Source organism: Chrysemys picta, chromosome 4, assembly GCF_011386835.1.
Source record: "Chrysemys picta bellii isolate R12L10 chromosome 4, ASM1138683v2, whole genome shotgun sequence".
Lineage (NCBI taxonomy): Eukaryota > Metazoa > Chordata > Testudines > Emydidae > Chrysemys > Chrysemys picta.
This window is the reverse complement of record NC_088794.1, coordinates 89,866,435-89,893,998: the sequence shown is the minus strand read 5'-3', so window position 1 is coordinate 89,893,998 and position 27,564 is coordinate 89,866,435. Positions and strand designations below refer to the sequence as shown.

The following is a 27,564-nucleotide window of genomic DNA, read 5'->3' as shown; positions in this document are numbered from 1 at the left end:
TTCTTGGCTCCTTTTGTGAAACTAAACAAAATGTCTTACTTTAAAATTAACCAGTACAGTTTGAGAAAAATTGCACATTTCATAGTAACCTTGATATCTGTATAATATACATTCCTTTTTCTTGTCTTTTTGGCAATTCTTTTGGCATTTCTGTCTCTGTTTAGTCTTTTGGGTTTCAAGTCAAGTTTCCAATGCCAACTGTGTTTCTAAGAAGTAGACAGCTAAATTCTGACTTATGGAAGTAATTCGGACTCAAAAGAGAAAAGGGACACTGGCCTATTCTGTATGCTGTATTTACAGCAGACAGATATTCAGGTTTAACCTTTACCTTAATACCATGCCAACCCTGCTTTATAAAAACAAAAACAAAACAAAAAAACCCTTTAGGGTGGACTTAGGGTTGCCAGGTGTCCAGTTTTTGACCGGAACGCCTGGTCAAATATGGACCCTGGCGGCACCGGTCAGTATCACTGACCAAGCCATTAAAAGTCTTGTTTGGCAGCACAGATGGGCTGGCAGGCTTCCTACCTGGCTCCACGCAGCTCCCAAAAACGGCCAGCATGTCTAGCTCGTAGGCGCAGGGGTTGGCAGGGAGGATCCGAGCACTGCCCCCTGTTCCCAGCACTGGCTCTGCAGCTCCCATTACCCAGGAACCATGACCAATGAGAGCTGCAGGGGCAGCGCCTGCGGGCGGGGGCAGTGAGCAGAGCCACCTGGCCGTGCCTCTGCCTAGCAGCCAGGCATGCCAGCCACTTCTGGGAGCTGCCTGAGGTAAGCACTGCCTGGAGCCCACACCCTGAACCCCCTGCCTCAGCACAGAGCCCCCTCCTGCACCCATCTCCCTGGGGAGCCTGCACTCCCTCCCACACCCCAGCCCCAGCCCAGGGCTGCCCGGGGCAGGGGGGGGCAAGTGGGGCAATTTGCCCCAGGCGCCACAGGGGACCCCACAAGAATATAGTATTCTGTAGTATTGCAACTTTTTTTTATGGAAGGGGCCCCCAAAATTGCTTTGCCCCAGGTGCCCTGAATCCTCTGGGCGGCCCTGCCCCAGCCTGGAACCCCCTCCTGCACCTTAACACCCTGCCAGAGCCCACACCCCAATCCCCTGCCCCAGCCCAAAGCCCCCTCCCACACCCAAACTCCTTCCCAGAGCCCGCACCCCCTCCCTCACTCCGAACCCTTCATCCCTGGCCCACCCCAGAGCCTGCACCCCCAGATGGAGCCCTCACCCCCCTACATCCCAACCCCCTCCCCCAGGCCTGAGCCCCCTTCCACATCCCAAGCCCCTCATTCCTGGCCCCACCCCAGAGCCCACACCCCCAGCCGGAGCCCCTCCCCACACTCTGAACCCCTCATTTCTGGCCCACCCCAGAAGCCGCACGCCCCCCACCCCGGAGCCTTAACTCCCTCCCACACCCCAACCCCCTGCTCCAGCCTAGTGAAAATGAGCAAGTGTGAGTGAGAGTGAGCAACAGAGTGAGGGGGATGGAGTGAATAGGGGTGGGGACTCAGAAGGGGCATGGCAGGGGCAGGGCCTCAGGGAAGGGTGCAGGGCAAGGGTGTTTGGTTTTCTGCAATCAGAAAGTTGGCAACTCTAGATGGTTTATAGCAGTGATAATGCTTCAATTACATACTTAGCAAAAACCCAAAACAGAAAGTACCCATCACCACTGAAAGGTTAACAATGATTCTTTATACTTTGGGTACGCAGTATTTCTTCTAACCATTCCAGGAAATTATTCTCGCAGTTAATCTTGTTTAGATATTACAAAGATAATTTTTGTTGCATCAGTATTCCTTCCTGCTAGAACTATAAATAATCAAAAGAGCCCCACAAAAGACAGGTTAGCCTTCTGTGAACTGGCATACCGAAAATTCCACAGCTCGGGAAGTCCAAAACACTATCTCAGATGCAATGGCCAAAACCTGAGAGAGGCAGGTGTTTCCCCAACCTCTCTAAAAAGACTTGTGCTGCTGAACTTTCCTATACGCCAGCATCTTCTATGTACAAACAATTTTCCTCAGCAAAGCTCTAGAAACTTACACACCAGTGTTAACTGACCACTTCACCTTGAATCGTCCCTCGAAATGTGTGTTAGTTACTTATGCTAACCAATCCATTCCACCTCGTATTTAGCTGAGACACTCTGAGGGCTTGTCTACACTTGAAAATGCTGCTGCAGCTGAGCCGCTGTAGCACTTCAGCATAGAAACTACCTACATCGACAGGAAGTGTTCTCCCGTTGGCATAGGAGATCCACCTCCCTGAGAGACAGTAGCTAGGTTGCCAGCAGAATTCTTCCATCAGCCTAGCACTGTCTGTACTGGGGGCTAGGTCAACTTAACTATGCTGCTCAGGAATGTAAAATTTTCAAACCTCTGAGTGACATAGTTAAGCAAACTTTTTCTAGTGTAGACCAGGCCTGTGTACGTTTCCCAGACCTGAATTAGAGCTCTGTTTGCTCTTGAAAGCTTGTCTCTCTCACCAACAGAAGTTGGTCCAATAAAAGGTATTACCTCACCCACCTTGTCTCACCAGCACAAGCGGGTTTTAACTTACATATCAAGCTCAGATTAATAGTAGACAAAACCTATTCTAACAAATTCCTGTCTAAAAAAAATCTTGTAAATTAACAATTCTACTAGCAAAGTAAGTACCAAATGAAGGGAGAGGCACCCTTGATTCATAACTCAGAAACACTAATATATTCTATGATATCTGGTATCTAAATTCTGAGTCCAATGTCCACTTATTTGCAGGCTAAAAACATTGTCTATCTAGGGGCAAAGAATCTGGAGAATATTGAAAGCCACAGGAATATAATCATTCACACACCGGCCAAATTTAATTTATGAAACTATGGAAGAAATGCGGCATTCTCAATCATTTCATAGCACTGGTTCTCAAACTCACAGCTCCAAGAACTTAAGGTGAAAATCATAAGAATTCAGCAATTAAGATCTTCACAATTATTATCTATGAACTAGGTAAGCAGTCTTAGATTTTTTTAAAAAAACCTTTGAAGAAGCAATAAACCTTGTTTTGAAACTAATTTTTTCTTACATCTGAAACCCTCTCCCCACCAACAGCATCTTAATCTCAGGAATTTAGCAGCTGAGTTGAAGACAAAAAATTTGGAGATTAAGCTTGTTTAAATATTTTGTAAAATTAACAAAAAAATTTCAAATTTATGTCTGAGAATGTTGATAAACAACAAATACTATAATATTCATAAAATCCACGACAAGATTCCAGATTAGCCAACAGTGCATTTAGTCTACGAAGTAAAAATAGATATTAGGTAAACTGTTTCCGAAAGAGTAATGAAGGAAGATTATAATACAGACTTCAAAGGATGTGTACAGTATCTTGCAGTGAGTAAAGGAAAACAAGCCACCCACATCCACCTGGATTGGTCTATACCCATTACTGCAGACTTCAGAGATAAGCATCATGTACTACCACAGTACTTCCTAATGTTTGTTACTGTTTAAAATCACCCTGTGGAAGCTTAAAACTGAAATCTTTCCTAACAAGTTATTTTTCCTCTATTGTGCTCACATATTGGTTTGTTATTGTAGGACTGCTTGAGTATCACTGTTGCTGACATTAATTCATTTGCTAAAAATAAATGCATGTGGTTTGAGGAAGGACAGGAACAAAAATGGTAGCTCAAATAATATACTTAACTAAAATAGGATAAAAGTATTAAAAAAACAGTTACTAATCTTTCCGTAACTGTTCTTTGAGATGTGTTGCACATGTCCATTCCACTGTAGGTGTTTGGGCACGCCATTGCCCAACTGCTGGAGAATTTTTACCTTTAGCAGTACCCATCAGGGGCAGCACAAGCACCTTCTGTTGTCTCACACATATCGCACAGGCATAAAGGGCTGAGCAGCTCCAGAACCCCCTCAGTTCCTTCCTACCAGAATGAATGATAAAAGAAGGGAAGGAGGGTGGGTTGTGGAATGGACATGTGCAATACGTCTCGAAGAACAACTGTTACAAAAAGGTTAGTAACCATTTTTTCTTCATCAAGTCATTGCACATGCCCATTCCACCCCAGGTGACTCACAAGCAGTCCCATCTGGAAGTGGGCGAGGAGTCTATTTGAACAAGGACTGGAGAACTGCTCGTCCAAATTTAGCATTGTCTCTAGGTTGTTGAGAGATTGTGTAGTGAGAAACAAGCATGTGACAAGACAACCAGGTTGCCACTTTGCAAATGTCTAATATGGGCACAAGAGACAAAAATGCTGCAGAGGCTGCTTGGGATCTAGTCGAATGACCCAATACTCTATCCCAGTGGTTCTCAAACTTTTTTTTTTCCGCAGACCACTTGAAAATTGCTGAGGGTCTCAGTGGACCACTTAATGATCTTTCCAAATGTTGTTTGTATCGTTAGCTAACTATTGTAATGTGCTTTGGATAAAAGTGCTATATAAAAAAAAGTAATACACTTTTTTGTTCTACAAATAAAAGCATACAACTCATTTTAATATCAGCAGTCTTACCTTTCTAATGCGATGGATGTGCCCTCTCTTCTCTGCCGCGGCAGCCCCCGAGCTGGGGCTGGGAAAGAGAGGGGTCTCCCCCGCCACGGCAGCCCCCCAAGCTGGGGCTGGGAAAGAGAGCGGTCTTCCCCGCTGTGGTAGCCACTGAGCTGGGTCCCCTGAGAGGGGTCTCCCACACCACATTACCCATAGAGCTGAGGCTGGGAAGGAGGGGGGTCGCTCGCCGGCAGCCACAGCTCTGGAGCTGGGGAAAGTCACCTCTTTCTCTGGCCGCCGCAGCCCTGCACATCCCAAATTCCCCCCACCCCCTCTTCTCACCCCACTGCCCCCTCCCACCTAACCACTATTTCCCCCAAGGCCACCACCTCACCATACATGTGCATCTTCTCTAGGGTCCAGGCACCTAATTAGTGGAGCCACACCACTAACTACCAAAACAATTGTAACGTGAAAGTGGGATAGGGATGTGCTGAACCTGGGACATATGAGAGTGGCAGCTTGGAAGTGCTGCTTGACCCAGCCTGCTGAATCCAAGGGCCTATGAGGGTGACAGCTTGGAAATGCTGCTTAACCCAGCCTACTGAGTCCAGGGACATACAAGGGGTCAGCCTGGGAGTGCTGATTAACCCAGTCCTCTCAAGATGTGGTGTCTGTCTGTCTGTGATTCTGGGGCTGGAAGAACCCAGCCCTGGGGAACCTAGGTCCTGCAAGACAGCTCCATTGGGAGGGAACTTGCAGCAGAGAGAAGTAGAGCTCCGTAAGAGGACACAAGTAGTACATTGATAGAATTACAGAAAACCCACCCTTCCCGCCCCCAGAAGAGTAACCCTAATAAATGAGCATACCCAAAAGTAACGGGCAAAGCTAGTCACACACCTTAGTACAGCTGAGGGAGTGGGAGAATCTAGAAGAGTTTCCCCACTCCTAGCTTGCTGTCTCTGGCTATAAAATATAAACTCTGGAGACCAAATATGCAGAGTAGAACCTGATGTGCTTAAATTCTATAGCTCCTTCTTGTGTATGATAGGGAACCTCATTAAATAGATCAGCTGAGACACAAGAAGTTAAGTGACTTGCCCAAAGTTATACAGTCAGTCTATGGCAGAGCCAGCAATGCAACTTGACTCCTGACTCCCAGTCAACATTCTTCTTTACACATCAAGTAACCCTTTAAAAATCCATCCTGTTAACCACAGAGCAAATGCAGTTTTACGCTTCATTAAAAAAACTTCTCCCAATACAGCATCCCACCTAGCATATGTTACTAAATGTCTTCACTCAAAGTGCACAATTAGCAAAGTACTGGAGAGAGTCCAGTACTGCTACATTTCAAATGGTAATCGAGGCTGTGAATGGTAAAACTATGATACTAAACTTACTTAAATATATCTGTGACAGCGATATACTACCTGAACCACCAGCATCCCTTTCTGTGTAGGTTGTGATGAATACATCTGGGGCAAAAACTTGGGTGTACTGAAGTCAATGGTAGTTTTATCATTGACTTCTATGGGGTTAGGATTTAACCCATGGATTTCAGGTGCAGATATAAACTTCTCCATAAGGATTCATACACAGTAAAAGAGTTGAAGCCATGATGCCCTGTGCATAACCACAGCCATGGATGCAGTCTCCACAGCATCTAAAGATGATCACTTTCCTCTCCTCTAAGTGGGATGGTTCCAGCTGGACTTTCCCATAGGGAGCTCAATTTTCCTAACCTGGGCACCCTCTTTTTATAATGTGATTCTGACTATATCTTGTAAGCAAAAAACTACTCTTAATTTTTCACAATATCATCCACTGATACATCTTTTCCCGTAATCTTGTGGCACAGGGTCATTCTTTGATCACTTATTTATGTCAAGTATTTTCTAAGCCTATAGCTTCGTATGGCTAAGTTAAAATCTTATAGGCCTCAGCCTGTAGGCCTTGCATTTCAGCACTACTTACTTAAGATACCAAATACATAATTATCCCTTCTAACTACTGATCAATCTTATTCTTCTATAATCCTACAAATGAACTCTATTTAGCATACAATGATTATATATGACATAACATGTTAGTTAATCATATCACACAAGAAATTAATAATAAAACTAAAATTATTGGCTTCAATCTGTTCTTCCAAGATCAATGCCTTCAGTGGCTTTTATTTCCAAGAGACTTTCATTTCTTTGCTGTTAACTTGAAGGGATACACTCTGCTACACAAAATCCTAGACAACCACATTGCCTGGGAGATAATCCAGACACACATTTGTCATTAATAAGAGATTCTTCTCCTAGCTTTAAATTACCAGAGTCTATTTTTACATGTGTATAATGGGTGAGAAGGAATAAAAAAACCTCTCAAAGCTTAAAGCTCTTGTTCTTTAAAAAATCCAGCTAGCACCTCCTTTCTTAAGCTCCCAAGGTTGATCTTAACACTGTTTTATTACTACAGACCCTAGAAAGACTTTTTTAGACACTGTTTTTGTACAAGGCTTATTGCTGTTTTACAGAGACATTTCTTTTTCTCATTTGCACCATATGCAAAAAAGAGAGGTTCAAAATAAATGCAAATATCCTTAAGTAGAATTCCAGCCATAATATTGTATATGAAATTATTTTTCCCCACTTTGATTCAGTTTCTAGGAATGAAAAATAATGTACTCTCCTTACTGCCCCACTTTTTAAATGAAAAGATGATTCATTCTGGATTGGTACATAGCTTAGTTTTTAAATACAGCATATAAATTAGGCATTATTATTTAGTTCCACCTGCAAGAAGGGCAGGGTATAATACCATGAACACAGGGAATTTTCATACGTGTCTCTAGCTTTACGACATACTGTAAAATTTTATCATTTATGAGTGCCAAGTAAACTTACAAAAGACAAACATCATCCTCCTACTCTTTTCTCTGGATATGAATCTATATAAATTTACAACAAAAGTACACAATATAGGTCCAGTTTAAATATATACTAAGCTGCTGAAAGATTTTTACCTCTATAGTTGCTGTCTGATCTGCAACACAAAAACTCCATAAAACAGCTTACTTTCCCACTCTTTCTATAATGGGTACATTTAGTTAAGGACTTAGGTGGAATGCGCTTATTTGGCCTTGAATCCTCACATGTGAACGTGAATTTGCAATCTCTCCTAAATTCCTCGTGAACATCCACTCACATCATAAAACTGTAAAACAGTACATGACATTTGCCAGTCTGCTCAAGACTGGATTAGAATATCATGGATGTGCCAGTGATAACTGCACTGACACAGTAGTATTGGGAAAAGTGAGGGTTTTCACAACAATTGCCAACTCTATAGTATGTCACATTCTAACTAGAGTTAATCAGACTCCTGTCCACGAGCGCTACATTCACCAGATTGCCAATTTTAAATAACATAACAAAACATACATCACATTTTTCAGAAACATCCATTTCCTGCAGAGAGATTCTTCACTGTTAACGAAAAGCACTGATTGAAAGCATCAGTGAAAATGAAACATAAGAGTAAAGCTTCCACAGATTTCAAAATAAAATCTGTAACATATAGTTTAATTCAACACTACGAAACTTTCCTGCTAGCATCATCAGTAATACGATCTCCATCTCTCAGAATTACTTAAAGTGCTTCAGGAGAGTGTCTTAATTTTATGCACAACAACTCTGCCTCCAAAATTAATTCTAATTAAAGAGATTGAAAGGCAGAGAGCTAGCTCTCCAACTGCTTGCCACAGCTCCCCACAAAAAATAAGCAGCATTTAAAAAAAACAATGCAACATTTCTTCAATCATACCCTTCTTACAAACTAAGAAAAAGAACTTTTAAGACTATGTCGAACAGTGCCATTTGATAACTCCTGCCATATTAGAGAGTATTTCAGTAAAAATGTATTTATCCCATACACTCTATTATCTGAGTGGGAAGTTGTAAGTTCTATTATGGGAACCTCAGAGGTTCCTATGAACTCTGAGGCAAACAATTCACCTATGGGAAAAGGTAAGTTCATTTTTAAATCAATAACCAAAGGTTTTTAATATTCTTATATTGAAGTTATAAAGCTTAATTATTTAAAACAGCTTTAGAAAAAGGATAAATATTAAACTAGTGAGACATCTTTCTGCTCAGTAGATAGACTGGCAGTTCCAGAGTTGATCGTAGATAGCAGAGGTCACCTTCATTAACTGACTTGAGGATGGCAAAAAACAAGTCAAAATACCGAACACAACCATCTGATGCACACCTTGCGGCAATCCTCAAAGTTTCAACTGCTCAGTCACTGAGGCCAAATATCAACAAACTGACAGAACTGAAGCATTGCCACGTGTCTGGCAAACAATAAAAACTCTCTGGCAGGCGAAGAATTGTATAAAGTTGTATGATAGTTTTATTATTTCTAAGAAATTCAAAATATAAAATACAATATAAATGTTTTCCTTTCTGAACACCATCTTCAGTGACATTATTGGCCCGCTGGGAGGATCTGAGAACTGGCACTGGCCCTAAGGTAAATTGAGTTTGAGACCCTTAGTTTACAGTGTGAGGACAGCAGAAAGTGATTTAATGGAGAAGGTAAGAGAGAGGGAAAGTACAATAAAAGAAATGAAAAAAAGGTGCAGCGTTGGGAGCATGGCAACACAGGTATTTTCAGCTGTGCAGGTAGGTCTGGGGGAGATTTTTTGAGCCCTGGTGATGGTAGAGGACTAGAAAATCCTGCAAAATCTTACATACCATATTGAGCTGCAATTATGAAGCACCCACTACAGCAGACTAAACTGGTCACTGAAAAATTTCTAGCCAAGATAAGCAACCACATTACTGATGCTACATAGTGTCTTTCTAAACAGCTTGCAAAGGTCCACATTTAAGATTTTCATGACACTACAGAGAAGGAGCTAGGCAGTATTTGGATTCCATTTAAGTATATATAACTCAATTGTAAAATTTCTGTTCTAGCTGAAAGGCAACACTCATGGTTTCAATCCAAGAAAAAATGAGTCCAAGTTGTCCAAAAATTTAATCTGGCATTCAGTACAGGTTTTAGATTCCTATACAGATGATTGTGAAACTCACATGTCATTTTTATATCCAAGCCATTTCACTGAAAGCTGAAGCTACGCTGTAGGTCCATTGCTGGCCTTCACTGCTGAAGAAAGGACAACTCCCCAGGTGCTCAGCCTGACCCACAGCTTCATTTCCATTAACACAAAAGTAAGTATTCAATGACCAGCTGCTTGGGCTGTGCTCTCTTCTCCCAGGCCCTCTTTCAATTTCTTACACCTTCCCAGATTTCTCCCTATTTCCCTTTTATTCCCAAGGGTCGCTTTAAGCAGCAGCAAAGCTGGCAAAGAATGAGAGCACCCCACCTCACTTGGTGTGTAAGGAGTGATACAAAACCTTTGATCTTAAAGCAAAGCCAGCTGGTGAAAAAACAGGAAGGCGCTCAGTCCCCAGCAAACTGTGTAGTTCATCACTTTGCCAGGCTACAATCCCCTCCTGACTATTGGTCCATCTATGGAAAAAAGCATCCAGTGTAGTGCTTATTCCTCCCCTGCAAAGGGAACTATGGGCAGGTCTCAGCTATCTTCCCTTTACCACCCATTCTCCTGTGGAATCAGGGCCGGTGCTACCATTTAGGCCAACTAGGCGGTTGCCTAGGGCGCCAAGATTTGGGGGTGCCGCTTTTTGGCACCCCCAATTTTTTTTTTTTTTAAACAGCGGCCGCTGTACTGGGAGGGAGAGGGAGTCTGAGCTGCCGGCAGGACCCAGGGGTTCCCCTGGGTCAGCGCACCTCCAGCAGCCCAGGGGTTCCCTGGGTCAGAGCTGCCGCACGGATCCCCGGGCGGGGGGAGGGTGCCTCAGTGCAGGGGGGAGCTGCCACGGGGGGGGGGGGGGGGGCCTCAGGGTGGAGGGGGGGGCGGGGGAGCTGCCGCAGGGCTGGGGGGGGGGCGCAGGGGCGCAAGGTGGAAGTTTCGTCTAGTGCGCGAAACTTCCTTGCACCGGCCCTGTGTGGAATTGTCTCCTCCTACTGGAAATTTCACTGTCGCAGGAACTAGGGAGCTGCATCAGTATCAGTGTGAACATGCACACACTGCTATGTCCAGAGAACTTGTGTGCATGCATGAATGTCATGGGAGGAGGAAAGAAGGCAATGCACACACAAGTGAGCCTGAGGGGCTTTGCCCAGCATATGTTGTGGCTGAGTTCTATGAATCTTAGGTGATGGATGTGTCTGAGCAGTGGGGGATAATGCTCGTAAGAAGTCAGAGGAGAGACAGGAGAAAGTGATTCATAAATAAAATAAATTAGAAATGGAAGAGAAATTGGGGACAAGGCTGGGGATGAGAAGGAAGAAAGTGGGAGAAACTGACAAGTGGACAGAAGAGATAAAAAAGCAGATTTTGAAGGGAATAAAGGGTGATTATGAAAATACCTTAGGACACTGAAAAAAGACATAAGGAAAAATATGATGTCCTGGAAAGGAAAAAACAGTAAATGAACAGGTGAGCAATGAAGGAAATAGAAGGAAGAAAAAAAGCAAAGGAGACTGAATGATTTTAATAAGGTTATCAAAACGTTACAATAAAAAGCTAATACATGTTTAATTTTTATCTGTAAACAATAGGTATGATTCTGCACTACCTCCTTGCACTTTGTGTAAGTATTTATACCTATGTAAAGGAGGATAAAGTGCTGCTAAATCAGAATAGTAGCAATTTGCCCCCACTTTGTATACATGTAAATAATTACACAAAGGTGCAAGGCAATGAAGAATCAATCTAAAATATACAGTATATTGAGCAGATCAAATTTGACCATATCGCCCCTCAATTTACCAATACATAACAGTTTGTGTATTTAAAGGGAGTTATGGTCAAGTGTTGTATGCCACTCAGAAACGGTTGCTGAGGCTGCATCTACTTGCTGGTAAACTAGTGGGTTGTCCCCGTCCTCCCTTTTCCATCCACTATTCCAATTCTCAGTTTCCTTCTTCATTCATTCCCTCCACTCTACATTTCCATACCACAGTCTTTCACACACCCAATCACTATCTCATATACTCCTCCCCCACATTCATTCATTTTCAGTACTGAAAAATAGTGCTTGAGTATTACTCTCTAAAGCCAACGAAGGGAAAAAAACCCACCAGCCTGTATGACAAAGTTTGACTACAACCGCCTAGACACATATGCTAAATGGGAGCTCCCTGCACCACCTAGTACATATGTGACAGCTAATGATGTGTGCACATCCACACCACACACACAACCCTGCTACATATACGAAGCCTTATTATGTAGAAAACTTTGTGCACCCTTAGTAGAATATTTAGACAAACTTTTTTTTTTTTTAAACTTAGGGCTCCTTATGTTAGTTTTAAAAACTCAGAGGAAATGTATGTTAAAATGTTGCTATTACAGTTAAAGTTGAAATTTTTTTTAAATTATACAAAAATACATAAGAATATTACCATTAAAAAGTGCAAAGCTGATGAAAGAAAGGAAATAATCAATTCATGACAAGTTACATGTTTGAGATATTAACTGAATGCAAGAACTATAAGCGTAAAATATTGACATTTTAGTAACTCAAAATATGGAAAGTATAAACAATGACATTGTTAAAAGGAGGAAATTCCCCTTACAAATTCTAAAAACTTTAACTCAAACCCCACAAAGCATAACTCACAACACAGACATTATTATGTGTGTACATTTTTTATATTTCTATATATATCTATAATTAGTACCTTATGTTGAAATAATTTATGAGTTTACCATCATGGTGTCTCTCAGACTGAGATCTATGTCTTTCATCAGTGCCTACTAGGGTTATGAGAGGTGGTCTTATAATATGTATAAGCTGTGACTACAATTAGACTGAAACAAACTCATTTTCACTTGTAACCAGAGGAAAAATGTGAACTCTGATCTTCAGAAGTCAAAGTCCTAGTGCATTAACTCAAAGTTATCCGTTAGCTTTCTTGAGCATATTTAGATAAATGTGAGCTTCCAGTGTGTAGCTGTGACTATATGGTCTAATGCAATTCTCTGATGTATTAACAGGGAAACATAAAATAGGAACAGGAAGATTATATTACCTCTGTATTTGGCATTGGTGTAACCACTACTGGAATACTGTGTACAGTTCTGGTTTCCACAGTTCAAGAGGGAGGTTCAAAATTAGTCAGATTTCACAAAAGAGCCAAAAGAATGATTAAAAGTTTGGAAGACATGCCTAGTAGGGAAAGACTCAAGTCTCAATCTGTTTAGTTTATCAAAGAGAAGGTTAAGGGGTGATTTGATCACAGTCTATAAGTACCTACATGGGGAACAGAAATTGGATAACAGAGGGCTCTTCAGTCTAGCAGACAAGTGTATAACAAAATCCAGTGGCTGGAAGTTGAAGCTAAAAAAATTCAGACTAGAAATAAAGCACATACTTTTGACAGTGAGGGTCATTAACAATTGAAACAAATTATCAAGGGTTATGGTGGATTCTCCAGATTTTTAAATCAACATTGGATGTTCTTCCAAGACGTATAACTCTAGTTCCACCACAACTATTGGACTTGAAGCAGAAATTAATTCAGGCAAGGCTTATGGCCTGTGCTATGCAGGAAGTCAGAACTGATAAACACAGTAGCCCCTTCTGGCCTTAAAATTATTAACTTACCTTTTCTTACTTTACAGATCCTGGTTTCTGCTCTGTCCCTCATGAACTCAACAATAAATACTCACTAGAAACCTGCAAAATCAAAAGTAATTTATTTTAGTGTTTTTAAATTGCAATAATAGGTGCTACCATTGTTGCAGTATAACATGTATTAATTGGCTTTAAGAAAAATTGTAGCATGCGCTGAAACATAGCATATTTTCAGGATCTCTGATACTTTGTCAGCCAACCTCCCAAATTTTAAAAATATATAATTGTTAAACAACAACAAAAATCACATGCATACTAATTAACATGTGTTTGCAGCATACTAAAATGTTCCAACAATCACAGTATATACTATGAATGCATATTAAAAAGCTACAACTAAGCAAAATGCATGTATTTGTTTATTTTGATTTCTATATTGCACTTATCCATACCTTCTTGGACTTGTGGAAAATTTTAAAACACAAACTAAATTTAGAACACTTCATACATATATTTAAAATAACTCTCCAATTCCAGACCAAACATGCTGAATCAAATATACTGAGACAGCAGTAATCTCAGATTATCAAATGCCTTAAATCTTCAATTCTCAAACTATAATATATGGACCATGTCCACAGAGTGCTTGCTTATGGCAGTGGAGAGCTGGTTGGTCACACAATGTTGGCTTCCCTTGTTGTTTCTAACTGATAAACTGCATTAGAAGAAGCTAAAAATATAATATATGCTTTCCTAATATTAATTTTCCATTTAATCAATTGCTGTAGTTGCCACAGGAATATTTTAAGATGTAGATGACAGGGGAAGTGGATTATGCCACTGGAAATGATGGGAGGTGTCCAAGAGACGCTTTTTATTAAGATGAATTGCACAATAAAAAAAAATATCTAAGAACACACTAAATATATAATATATTTTCTCTCTCACACACACACACACACACACACACACACTTCTTCCTCTTTCCAGGTCTACCCTAGGAACTTGTAGACTCTCTAACTGTAGGATCTACCTCTAACTTTCTTTGGGCCTCTTAATGGAGGCTTGATTTAAAATGGGTGTACATTCTACCATTTTAAAGAGCAGAGGAGTCAAACTCCCAGCCCACAGGCGACATTGTGACCTTTTTGATGTACTTGGCTGAAAACCCTCCAGACATCAACCAAATGTAACAAATACCCAATTGTCTTCCCAAATCTGCAGACAGCCTGAAACAATGGTTCAGAGGCATGAACTCCCCCCCCACACACACTGTATTAATCCCACTAGAATGTTAACTCAATGCATGAAGGTGGCACTTCAAACTAACCAACTATTTCACTGATGTATGCGATGGTGGTGTTGCTGTGTTGGTCCCATGATATTAGAGAGACACAAGGTGGGTGAGTTATCTTTTTTGGGACCAACTTCTGTTGGTAAGAAAGACAAGCTTTCAAGCTCATCTCTCTCACTAACAGAAGATGGTTCAATAAAAGATATTGCCTCACCCATCTTTGTCTCTCTATTTCATTGCTAATCATTTTAGCAGATGAGATAGAGGGATGGGAGTCGCTGAAGGAAAGGAAATTCAGAGGGAAGAAAGAAATAGATACAAAGACAGAAGAGGGAGAGAAACAAAGGAGATGGAGAAAGAAATGACCCGAGTCAGAAACAGCAAGAAGAGCCTATTTTCCCACAGAAAGCGACAATAAAAAATGAACTAAAAGTTTAGTTACTACTCACTGCCATATTCTATCTACTCTTGATCTTGGAGCAAAGCTCCCATTGAAGATTGTGGGAAATCTATTGTGAATTGAGGGGCTATGCCTTTCGCTGAAGTGAGGAAAGGCTCTGGCAGGGAGGAGACAATGGGGAAAGGCTCCAGCAGCAGGGATCTGCCAGAACCTTGCCAGAGTCTTTTACTCAGTGAGGAGGCTCCAGCAGCAGGGAAGCAGAGGGATACTACACTACTAAAAATAGCAGTGTAGATATGGGAGGCACTGCTTGGGTCTGTAATGAGCCGTATTGGGTATATACCCTAGGATTCAGGCTAGTAGGGCACTCTACTCGCCTAAGCCATGCCTCACCAGGTATACCGCTATTTATACCCATGCTAGCTGGGCATGCAGTGTCTGTACTCTGCACACCACCCAAGTGTAGATGTATCTTAGAATACATACATCTGAGAAACAACAGTTATAGAGAAAAAAAAATCTTACTAGATGGCTTCCACAACTTCTCAAACACTGTTGTATATATTGTATTCTTCATTTCAGCGAACACTGGAATAATCTATTGCAGGACCCCTTGTCACTGAACTCATTCAACAAACAGTGTATGTCTCCAGGAAGCAACACAATCCAGAAATATGCTATTTAACACAAGTATTGACTAATCAACAATACCTAGACAAGATGCAGAATCCTCAAAAGTAGATCCTAACACTATAGAATCACTCTAATCAGGGATATGATTTTACTGTATTTTTACAGTTTGTGCAGTATCTGGTATAATAAGGCTACAATAACTACAGAAATCAATATTTATACCCTATGTTAATCATACAAATTAGTTAAAGGGACAGAGACAGTTGACACAAACAACAAGAATCTATTAGATTCTAGATGAGGTTTAATCATTACACAGCTTCAGCTAGGTATGCACAACATTTACAAATCCCAAATTTTGATATAATTAAAATTATTAAATGCAGCCTGTTGTACTGTGTTTTTTCAATCCTTATTTTTCACATAGTCTGTAATCGTTATGAAAATGGTTACTTAGCTTACAGTAACTGTGGTTCTTCAATGATTGTCTACATGGACCCAACATCTGGTGACTAGCAAGGAGTGACCTCAATCAGGAGGTTGGTGCTAGGGGTCCTATTTAAATAAGCATTGCACAACAGCTCTGTCAAAGCAGACATCAGAGCTTGAAACCTCAACTAATGAACACTTTTGGGTGAAAGTGTGGACTGAGCCCCACATAGTTATCTTGCAAACTTCTGAAATAGGGATAATTCTTAAGAGAAGTTGCAGATGCTACCTGAACTCTGGTGGAAGGGGCTTTAACATTCATAGTTTGGATTTAACCTAGCTATCTCATAAAATGATCTAATACAGCTGGATACCCATACAACCTTAGTGCATATGGCTTGACCCATAACCCTATCTGCAAAGGGTACATATAATTTAGGGGAGCTCCTGAAGGTTCCTGTTCTGTCCAGGTAGTATGAAAGAGCCCTGAATACATCCAGTATATGTAATTTAGCTTCCCCTGGGTTTGAGTGGGGTTTGGGGTAAAAAAAATCATGAGGTGAATCAATTGATTTAAATGAAAACCAGAGACAACTTTAGGCCAGAATTTGGAATGAGTATTAAGAGTCAGCTCGCCTTTTTTCAATACCAAATAAAATGGGCCAGTCATAAGGGCCTGAATTTTCCCTACCCTCTGAGCTGATGTTATGACTACTAAAAACCCCAGACAGGTGGTAAAATGAGCAGGTTCGAAGGACTCACAAGGGAGTCATATTACGCCAGCTTCCTTAGTCCATGCACTGAACAATTCAGAACCTTTGAACAGGAGACTCTTGATGGTTGTTTGGACCTCCCTGGATATTCCAGAAGATTACTGCCATGAAGCCATGCACATGACAATAGAAGTGGTCACTGAATGTGCCACCACAGCAGGGTTATCTAGAGCAGGTTGCAGAGATGTTCAGGCCATTAATTGCCCCTCAGACACTAGGTATTTTAGCCCTTCTCTTTATTCCTGTGGAAGCTTCTCTGAATTGTGACATCTTGTCCCAGTTCAGATAGTCATATTTTGACAGCAGAGCCTGATAATTGGACATACACCTCTGGAGACTAGCTGAGGAGTACATCTTTCTGTCAATCAAGCTTCTTAAGGGTCCTTCTCTCTTGGTGTCATCTTTTGAGACCCTTATTCCTTTAATCTTCTATGTGATCCAGGATTGGGTGGGTGATAAAGCACTTGATTCCATGCTGCTTTCTAGGAAGTGGGTGCCACTGAAGCTGGGATATACCACAAGAACTAGGCTGTGAACTGCCTTGTGGTCAAGCCACATGACTAGATAAGAGGCATGATGGGTCTTCTGTCTCATCTTATGAGTAGGAGTCTACTTAAATCGTGGAGAAATCACAGATTTTTTGTGGGTTGATCATGGAATAAAGAGCAAATTTCGCTGTTTGTGTTCATACAGTATATATACACACGTATTGCACTGTACTACTGTTACGTTTGTACATTGCCCTAAATAAGGAAGCATGCACAGTACTTTTGTATACTTTTACCCTAGATATAATAATAAAAGACCAGATTTCATGGTCCGTGATGCATTTTTCACAGCCATGAATCTGGTAGGGCCCTACTTCTGAGGCAGCAGGGTGGGTGACCTTCAGTGAAATGCAATATGCATTTCATGAAATTAAATCCCTTAGCCCTACCACAACTACTGTAATATTTTTTACAACTATCTTGGCAGTTCAAAAGGATGAATCTAAGTAATTCATCTCTTCTATAGATGAATCATTGCTCACATTTCTATGGAGAAATGAAGGTGCAGCTGTCTTCCTAAATTAGGAAATGTAGCATCACATAATTCCACATACATGCCTCCCTCCCATGGTATAGACTACTGCTCTTCCAAGCAGCTGCAGTCTCTTCAGGCAACCCAGATGGCCCTACCGCCATAACAACCAGTGAATCTACTAGGCTTCAATCTGCAAACACGAATAGAGAAAAGGTAAATAAGAGGCCTTAACACAGCCTTCCCCCCCAAAAAATCACTTTTTTAAAAACCAAGTTTAACCATTTACTGCTTTTTATGACGTAATGGTCAGTGGGAAAATGAATTAAGTCACGCTAAATTACAGTTTGAGATTTTTAAGTTTTGGTGTGTTTATATGAACAAAAGATTGTACTGCATCTGACAAGACGGTGAGATAATTACAGAGGTGATGAAGGCGTGGAACCCAAATAACCTTAGGTGTTTAATTAGGTGCACATGGTATTTTGAACATAAGCAAAAAGCAGCTTTTCTGAGACACTGTTATTGTAGAAAAATTACTTGTTAATGCACGTATGCTCTACTTGAAAAGATTAATACCCTAAATTATAACTTGCCTACTAATTTTTTAAAAAGAGGCTTCCAACTAGTCTTTGGCTACAGGAACCTAGCTCATGAATACCCTAGAACAATTCAAAGAAACCAAATTTGGTCATAAGTACAATTTCAGTAAAGAGGTATGTCCACAAACTGAGATCAAAAATAAAGGAGAGAAATGTGCTGTCCTCAGACTGCAAGCTAAACTCTGACTGATGAACAAGACCTACACACACAGTGAAAGCAGTGCATGACCTTGAATAAGCAGTCCAGTGGTGTAAACATGAAAATGTGCTTTGTCACTTGGAAAACTACAGTTTAAGTCTCAGGCATTGAAATCACTTCATCCTTTCAATAAATACAAACATTACCTGAGAGAAAGCTAACTTATATAGTTTTCAAGAAGTTGGGAAAAGCACTGTCCTTACCTGCCACTGCTAAATACAATTATTGGCTAAGAGCACATCTTCCTCTCCACTTAAGAGGGTCCGGACTCAGTGTGAGTATGTCAGCCCCCCTCATATTTAGTCCAAGGGTGCTGGAACAGGGGGGCCAGGGGCAATGCCCCCCCTCACACACACTTTTAAAAGTGGGAGGGTTATGCCCTCTCACTTTTTACCGGCCGTAAGGGCAAGCAATGAGGGGAAGGGGATGGAGAGGAGTGAGCGAGGCGCAGGGCTTGGGTGGGGCCACAGGGAAGGGGCCACTGTTCCGGCACCGGTGGGCCCCCCCATACTTTTAGGAACCTTCTGCTGCTCCTGACTTAGTCTTGTATTTTGCGTAGGGCCCATGGAAGGTACCAAGCACTGCCCCAAGGTATGATGGGAGGGAGATGGGATGACAGTTGCCAGTGACTTGATCACTTCTCTGTAACTTTATGTGAGCTACCCACCAGAAGGAAGTCAGAGTAATATCTGAATGAAAGACAAGAGCCAGAAAGGAGAGTGTCCAGTAAAAAAAGGAAATCCTCAAGAGAAGCAACTCTCAAAAGCCTATCAACATTCCCTAAAACCAAAAGAACAAGACATATGTCAGATCTTCCAATGTAAGAAAGCCACGTGAGGGCAGGTTTTTCTGGCTTCAGCTACCATAAAGTAAATCAACTCTCAAAGGATAGGTTTCAGAGTAGCAGCCGTGTTAGTCTGTATCCGCAAAAAGAACAGGAGTACTTGTGGCACCTTAGAGACTAACAAATTTATTAGAGCATAAGCTTTCGTGGACTACAGCCCACTTCTTCGGATGCATATGCATATGCATCCGAAGAAGTGGGCTGTAGTCCACGAAAGCTTATGCTCTAATAAATTTGTTAGTCTCAAAGGATAGGTAACCTAAAACAAAGTTTGCTATCCATTCCCCTGACAATGTTGTTAGCAAAACTGTATTGCAAGGCTGAAGAAAAGTTTTAATTTTATCTGTTTTCATCTATTAGTAGCTTTATTTTAAAAAAAAATAATATTTTTATTGATTAGGGAAGTTGACTTTAAAAAAAATAGCTCTCTAAATTGGTAAAGCCATGCTAAACAGAGGAAAGTTTTGCACGGTGGTGTGGTTTTTTTGTTTTGTTTTTAGTATAAACATTTATAAAGTGTCTATCATTGCATTAACTGGGCTCACTTTATATAGCCTACATTATAATCAAAGTCATTCCCTAATATAGGGACCAAATACACCACCCCACCCCACCCCCCTTTATCACCTGGAGCACAAGTACAGTCTGATCAGTAGGTTTAAAAAAAAAAAAATCAGGAGTACATGGGCTAGCCTTTGTAAAACACAGGGCAAAACCGTGCATTTTATAACACATTCAGAGTGTGGCCAGATTTAGCTTAGAAATAGGCATATTGCTCATAAGTGCTTATCAGTGAAAAAGCCCTGCCTCCAGCTTCCTTTACCTTTACTCTCTTGAATGGTTCTTAAGCATTCTGGCTGCAGGCAATTGGCAGTGGATCATAGATGGCCAATCTATCAGAGGTAGCTGGCCCCAGATTGGTAAACCACTCAGGTTGAGACCACATCTTGTATACCCTGTACAACTCTAAATTTTGTCAGCACTCAACAAAAACAACAAATAGGTCAATTAGGGCTTTTTATGTAACTAGGACCATAAAGTTCTTCCAAAAGGTGATTCTCAGTGTGACAGGGTAGTCGGTTTCTTAAGGTCAGTGGTGCCTAGCAGTCAGACCATCCCATTACATAGCATGGCCCTATGAGATTTCAAAAAGCCGAATATATATATATATATACAAGGACCTAGGAGTTACTGACAGAGGATGTGGTCCCAAGAATAAGTGGTGCTTGGGAAGAAATCCCATCACTGTGTCTTTAAGGCCCAAGAGCAAGGAATCTTGCAGAGTGGGTCAGGCAAGACTACCCTCTCAACCAGCCAACTGGGGGTGAACAGGAAGAAGGGAACCAGCAAAAATGCTGCCTTCTCCCTCACAATAGAGCAGACAGCAACAGCAGCAAGCTGTCTTGCTGAACCTTCAAAGCCTGAAGACTAACTGGGGGGAAAGGAACCAGCTGAGGGAGAAGTCACTACAGCCCTGCCTGCAGCTGGCTAATTTATAATCCAGCTCCAAGGAGGAGAGCTGGAGACTCCTGTTTTAAGAGAACTGGCCAGGACTCCTACCTAGGCCCAGAGGGGGTGACCCGCGGTAACTAACAAAGTGAGTTATACTTGGTTAAAAGACTAATAAATCAGACCCCACAAAGGGGATACATGTCTCAAACCAATTTTGTATGGGTAACTGACTTAAAGAACCTGAGGGGGTTCTCAAGTGCAAACATACCTTCAGGACACAATGGCAAAAACATATGCTCCATCTGCATTCTGAAGAAAACAAGTGACTGAACTCTGCACTAGCTAAAACTTCCTATTGGCCTTGATTGTCAGTTGCAGATGGAGCATAATACATTTAGTCCAACCTGGAAGTAAACATGGATGATAGAGAAACTCTACATTCAAAATTAAAGGGTGCAATCTTCTGGCACATTACAGATGAAAAAACTTTTCTGGAAATTATTACTATAGAAGGCCAGGAGCAAAAAGTAATCAAGTAAATACCTGACAGTGAAAACCACTCGAAGATAAGGCAAGTAAGACTCCTTCAACTGAGAGAGTGATTAGATTCTCAAAATAAATCACCCCAGCCTCTCTTTTATCCAGGCAGATTTAGACAACTAGTTTTTTTCCAGGACACTATCTCTACCAGACTTTAGAGGAGTAAAAACATAACAGCCATACTGAGTCGGATTAATGGTTCATCTAGCCCACTATCCTGTCTTACAACAGTTAGTAAAGAAATGTCTCAGACTGGGTCTGAAGAAATAACATTGTAGCCCTTTGGGGTAGGGACTTTTTTCATTCTGTATTTATACAATGCCTAGCACAATGGGATCCTGGTCCGTGTCCATGGCTGGAATTCCTGGTAATAGCAAATAATAATACCATGACTACAATGACTGAACATACATATTGAACAAGAAAGTTGGCAGAATGGAGTTGAGTCACCCCCTATGACCTTCTAGGATCTCTCTAACAGGACCAAACGTTTGAAGGCATTTCTTCTAATCTTGCCAGTTCCTGTTATTAAGTATTTTCAAAGACGTCTGCTCTCTCATTATTGCCATAAGATGCTTAGATCCCAAGATGAGGATGCCATACAAAACCTTAGATTACATAGATATAGTTCACTGAGGCTTTCATACCATAACAAGCTCTGAAACCTGAATGGTTGACATCCAAACACATGGAGGCTGATCTTTCACAAAAGAGGGGGATTAGAGCATTAGAGGATGAGAGTTCATTGGGCAAGAACATCAGTATCTACATAACATTTCTTTAGCAAAGGCCAGACTACATTATTGTTGAATGAAGTTTTAAAAAGTAGCTTTTGTTCATTAAATTACCGTAGTTCATTTACATGCCCCTCAAGCTTTTGTCTAAAAAGAAAGGTTTAACTCACAAGACTGTCTAAAATGAAGACCCTCAAACAGGTTGCAAATATCATTGAAGGGGTTAAGGCCCTAAAAGTGAGCAAGTGCAATGAAAACAGTCTCCAACAAGAGGATTAAATCCATCTTTTAAAAACTTAACTGTCAATGAAGAAACTTGGACCTTCGGATTAGAGACAAATTGCTCATGGTTGAATTCAAAAGAAAAATGTGCCAGTTGCAGGGTAGATGGTTTCAATTCTAGATTAGTCTAAAGAAGGGAGGGAAATGTCTAAAAATATCTTCTACTCCTTCCATCCTTGCCCTGCTGACACTTCAGTAACAATCATTTGTGAAGTGGATGAATATGAATAATTTTCACAGGAGGTGCCCAATAAGAGTATTTTAGACAAAGTCTTGACAAACATACATATGCACACAAAAAAACCCTTTTCCCTTTGTTCTTAGAACTAGATTCATCATCCTTTTGACCATTGTTGAGCTGCATCATAATTCTAAACAAAAGCTCTTTACATTCTTTTTCTTTGTTATTAAATTATAGATTTGCTGTGCAAAGAAGTTTTTTTAAATTTCCTGTGAAGCTCAATTGTGAGAGGGAAGGCCGCCTACACAGCAGAGAAAGTGAGAAAAACACACTTGCAGAGCTGAAAAAAATATACTGGTGTGGGCGTACATGGGAGGGGAGGGAGGGAAGGAAGAGATCCTAGTCCTAATGAGAAGACTTTATTTTCCTATATCAGTCTGGGAAAGAACTAAAATGCATTGCTTAGAGACAAGCAAAAGGACTGCTCTCCATTCCAAACAAGCAAGCTATCGGATGTCAAGTGCCAGTATTATAAGTAAGTGTAAGATAAAGCCATTGCAAGTTCATATCCTTGATGTGACCGGCTTTAAATCTGGGCAGGAATGCTGCCTTTCCCCCAAATTTTTGCAACTCCCTGTATTTGATACACTCACAGAAAGGAACCCACCTGTGCACTAGCAGCTGTTCAAAGCTTAAGGAGCCTGTGATAGAGTATACAGACCCCAAACTGGAGAGAAAGGGGTTAAGGAACAGCTCTGGGCCCAGGCGGCCCCAACCACCCACACCCACAAAGCCTGTGAAACCTGGAAGCAGGGCTTTAAAAAGGGGAGCAGAGCAGCTCAGAGGCAGGCAGTGGAAGGGAGTAGATGGCTGCTCTGAGCTCTAAGGGGAAAGCGCTGCCCAGGAAATCATTACCTGGAGACTTGACAACCGACCTGTGCAAACCTACAAAAGTGAGGCAGATGACTGAGTGTGCAGCTCAGAGACTTGATTGAAGTGATTTACTCCATGAAGCTAAAGGAGATTGGGGTAGGGAATGGTCTGGAGGGACAGCGGCTTAGCATCACAAGGTGTCTAGTGTAGCTGTCCACCATTGGGCCCTGGACCAGCGCCCGGTGGAGAGGACAGGCCACGGCTCCCCCACCCACTCCAAGAGGATGTTACAACAGGAGCCTTCTTCAAGGGTGAGAAGCCAGCTGGGAAAGACCCCCAAAATCCCTGTGTTAAAGGGTAGGATGGGAAATCCTTGGGACAGGGACACTGAAGGACAGGACTAGGCAACACTGCTGGTGATTGTGCCCCTCCTACACTACAATAAAACAGTTTCATTAAAATTTATATCCAAAGACTTCCCTCCCTTTTAAATGTTCTCCTACTCAAACCACTAAAAATCTAATTTTCAGAGGTGCTGAGCATCAGAAACACTTGCTTAATGTGAATGAAAAATAGGCCATAAACATCCCTAGTGGCTTCTCAAAGGCATACTCTTTTATAAATCTCTAGCCTCAATGGTCATAGCCCATTCTCAATCCAGCATGTAGATCAATAAATCAGGATTTATAGGACCAAACGAAGGAGCAGCAAATTTCTAAATCCATGACCTTTCATTGAAAATGTGCTTCTGAGTTTTACACATGAAGGCAACAATCTTCTGTATTATATCTTGTAATGAACTTCTCTTTATAAATGTGTGTTTTATACCATTTAACAGAAATGAAAAGATATTTATTTAAGTATCAATTTGCATGTTCCTCCACATTTAAATCAGAAGACTGTTGGCCCAAGTTCCTCATCTGATTTACACTGCCACATTATCAGAAGGATGGAAGCATTTTCTAAGGTAGATAGGACACAAAGGCACACCAGCACAAATGGGGAACAAAGAGCCTGCTCTTGTTCACATTTAAGTTAATGGGAGTGAATTTTGCCATTGACTTTGATGATAGTAAAATCATACGCCGTAACAGGGAGAACTACCCAATGCTTCGACGATAGTGTACACAAGGTTGGCTCCTACATAAGGCTGGGATTTTCGAAGTCAGTGGGAGCTGGATATTTAACTCCCTTAGACATTTAGGCTGAGATTTTCAAAAGGGTCTAACTCCCATAGCTAGTCGAAATTTGGACTCCTGCAACTTCAGCACACTCAGCTACTGTGGAGGATAGCTTCACATATCACCCACTAGTGACCCTCCAACTGAATAGAATTACACATGTTGACAGACTCAAGAAAGTATTCCTCTGCCTCTGGAGAAACCTACCATAACAATCACTGTTACAAGCTGAACATAAAACCAGAAACCCACACACCTCTATAAACTGGATAGAACACTTTCCACATTGATACTGCCTTTTGGACTAATGAATTGGAGCTTTAAACATTAATTGCATCTTACATATGTGAATGGGTAAGTATTATCCCTATTTTACAGATTCTAAAACAGAGGCACAGCCAAGTTAAAAATTGGATTATTAAAAATGCCTACGTGACTTGGGAGCATATGTCCCATTGACCTACCCAAAGTTATACAGTGAGTCTGATAGAACAGAATAGTAGCTAGATTTGAAACAACTCCCGGTCCACTCCTAAAACCACTAGACTGACCATGCTTCTCCCTTGAAGGTCACTGTACTGCAGGGCCTTCTTGGAGAGATGGACAGCAGTATTACACTAACAAAGGGAGATGAAGAGATGAACAGCAGTGGAAACTTTCAAAAGGGTCAAAAAGAGGGGGTGGGGAGGGGAAAAATGGAGAAACAAGGGGAAGAGAGGTTGCCAGATAAAAGTGTAGAGAAGAAGCATGTACAAAATCCAAAGGAGGATGGAAAACAGTGAGAAAGACAAGAGAGAAAAAATAAGTTAAGGAATTTTTATCATTATTATTCTTACTCATATTAGTTTTGCTGCTAAATAAAAACTTCATAAAACTTTGGAATCCGTCTTCCAAAATCTGACCTTCCTGATTTAAAAGAAGTGGGGAGATAGTCTATCTGACAAAATTGAAAATATATCCTTGTACATATGAGAAACATAGGGAAAAACGCATAAAAATATTCCCTCTCGCTGCCACTGAACTGCACGCAATGAGTTTACATCCTAGTCTTTGGTAGACAAGGATGACTCCAATAGCATATATTTGTGTCAGGGCTCAGCTTGTCATCTAAAGAACATTTTGCTTCAATAACGATTGCCAAAAAAGCTCAATCTGTTATTCTCTCATAACTTTATTTCACTGTAAAATAAGAATTAAGAAATGGTGCTTCTCAAAGTGCCAATATAGCAGAAGGACACCCATGAGTCCCCATCTACCTTCTTCATTGGAATATAGAAAACATATCTGCCAGTAGGTTTATCTTTAGACTTTTGGACAGGTATTTTTTTAAGGTAGCTTTTAGTGCATGATGCACAGAATAATGAAAAGCACATTACATTATTGATCCAAGGGAATTCACTACCGAATAACACATTAAATGTAATTCATTTACCAATTCTTTTCCCTACTTCTTCAACAGAAATTCATCATTTTATCCTTTACCACTTTTTCTCAAGGTACTCACACAACAACTTCCCCTGAATGAAAGTGCATCACACAGCTTCTTCTGAAATTTTCACTCCAAGACTCACCCTACTAGGACTAGAAACCACACAAACTGATTATTCACCACCATCACCATCAGCACACATTTTCAAACGGTAACCAAATTGTGACTATACTATTTGGCTAGAGTGTGCTGCTATAAGTTATTTTAATTTACTTTTAAAATACATTCACATCTTACGAATGAAATACTGACAATACATATTACATGTAGCAAAAAAATATTGGTAATTTGAATATATTTCCTATTTATGAGGTAATAGCTTGTCCTGGTCTGAATAAACTCAAAACCCAAGGAATTTATAGAAAATAACCTACAGGGTTCACTTGTCTATGGTATCATTACCACTAAGTTAACAGCAAGTACCCTCAAAGTGCATACTAATAGTTTTAGTTTAGATTTTAAATGAAAACAAAAAACAAAGATGTACGTCCAAGTGCAGACAGGTACATTTAACAAAATTTCATGTAAGTTGTTAGCCCTATTTCCCTTCTCCCAGTTTTCCCTCCACTTTTCCTTCCCCACTTCTGCAGGTCAACAAGGCTCTCTGCCCTCCAGAAAAACTGCACTATATTATTTTCATTTATATTTTGTTTAATAACTAAAATGGGAAGGAAAGACTAGGATTCTCCCAATGTAAACAGTGGGAAACAAACAACATGCACGATAACCATTGTGAAGACAAGAACCCTGCTGATGTGGGGGGGGGGGGGAAGAAGGAGGGAGGAGGTTACTCACCGTGTGCAGTAATGATGGTTCTTTGAGATGTGTCCCCCTATGGGTTCTCCACTGTAGGCATGTCTGTGTCCCTGCGCCTCTGGTTGGAGATTTTAGATAGCAGGGACCGTTCAGCCCACACATGCACTCTCCCTATCTTGTGCTTTGCCTTGAGGCTATCTAGCTCTGCATGGGCGAACCACACTCATTCCCGTTATTGAGAACTCCAAAGTAGAGGGGAGGAGAGTGGATCATGGAGCACCCATAGGGAGACATCTCAAAAAACTATAGTTACTTCACAAGGTGAGTAACCTTTTCTTCTTCGAGTAGCACCCCTATTGGTGCTCCACTGTAGGTGACTCCCTAGCAGTACTACCTATGGAGGTTGGGGCTTTGGAGTCAAGTCTATTACGGATGTCAATATTATGGAGCCAAAGATGGCATCAGAAGCTGAGTCATGGGTAATTGCATAAGGTTCCACAAAGGTATGAGCAGATGCCCAAGTTGCTAACCTACATATTTCTATAACGGGAAAAAAAATTTATAAATTCCATAGAAGTGGGGATGATCTCGTGGAATGAGTTCAGACTCCAGATGGAGGTTGCAGATTGTGGGCACAATAGCAACAGTTTATGCAGTTTGAAATCCATTTAAAAAATCTCTAATTTGATATAGCAGATCCTTTGGATCTGTCCGCAACTG

The 27,564-nt window shown here is 41.1% G+C and overlaps 1 protein-coding gene across 10 annotated transcripts in view; it reads right to left on the bottom strand.

Moving 5' to 3' along the window:
- Window positions 1-27,564, bottom strand: part of SIPA1L1 (signal induced proliferation associated 1 like 1) — a 383,806-nt gene that overhangs the window by 229,411 nt on the left and 126,831 nt on the right. For 8 of the 10 annotated variants that reach the window (XM_065595303.1, XM_005309363.5, XM_065595300.1 and 5 more), the window contains one exon: window positions 13,193-13,264. The exons of the other annotated variants lie outside the window; for them this stretch is intronic. The gene's annotated coding sequence lies outside the window, so the exon portion shown is untranslated. The remainder of the gene's footprint in view (window positions 1-13,192; window positions 13,265-27,564) is intronic. 10 annotated transcript variants of the gene reach the window in all.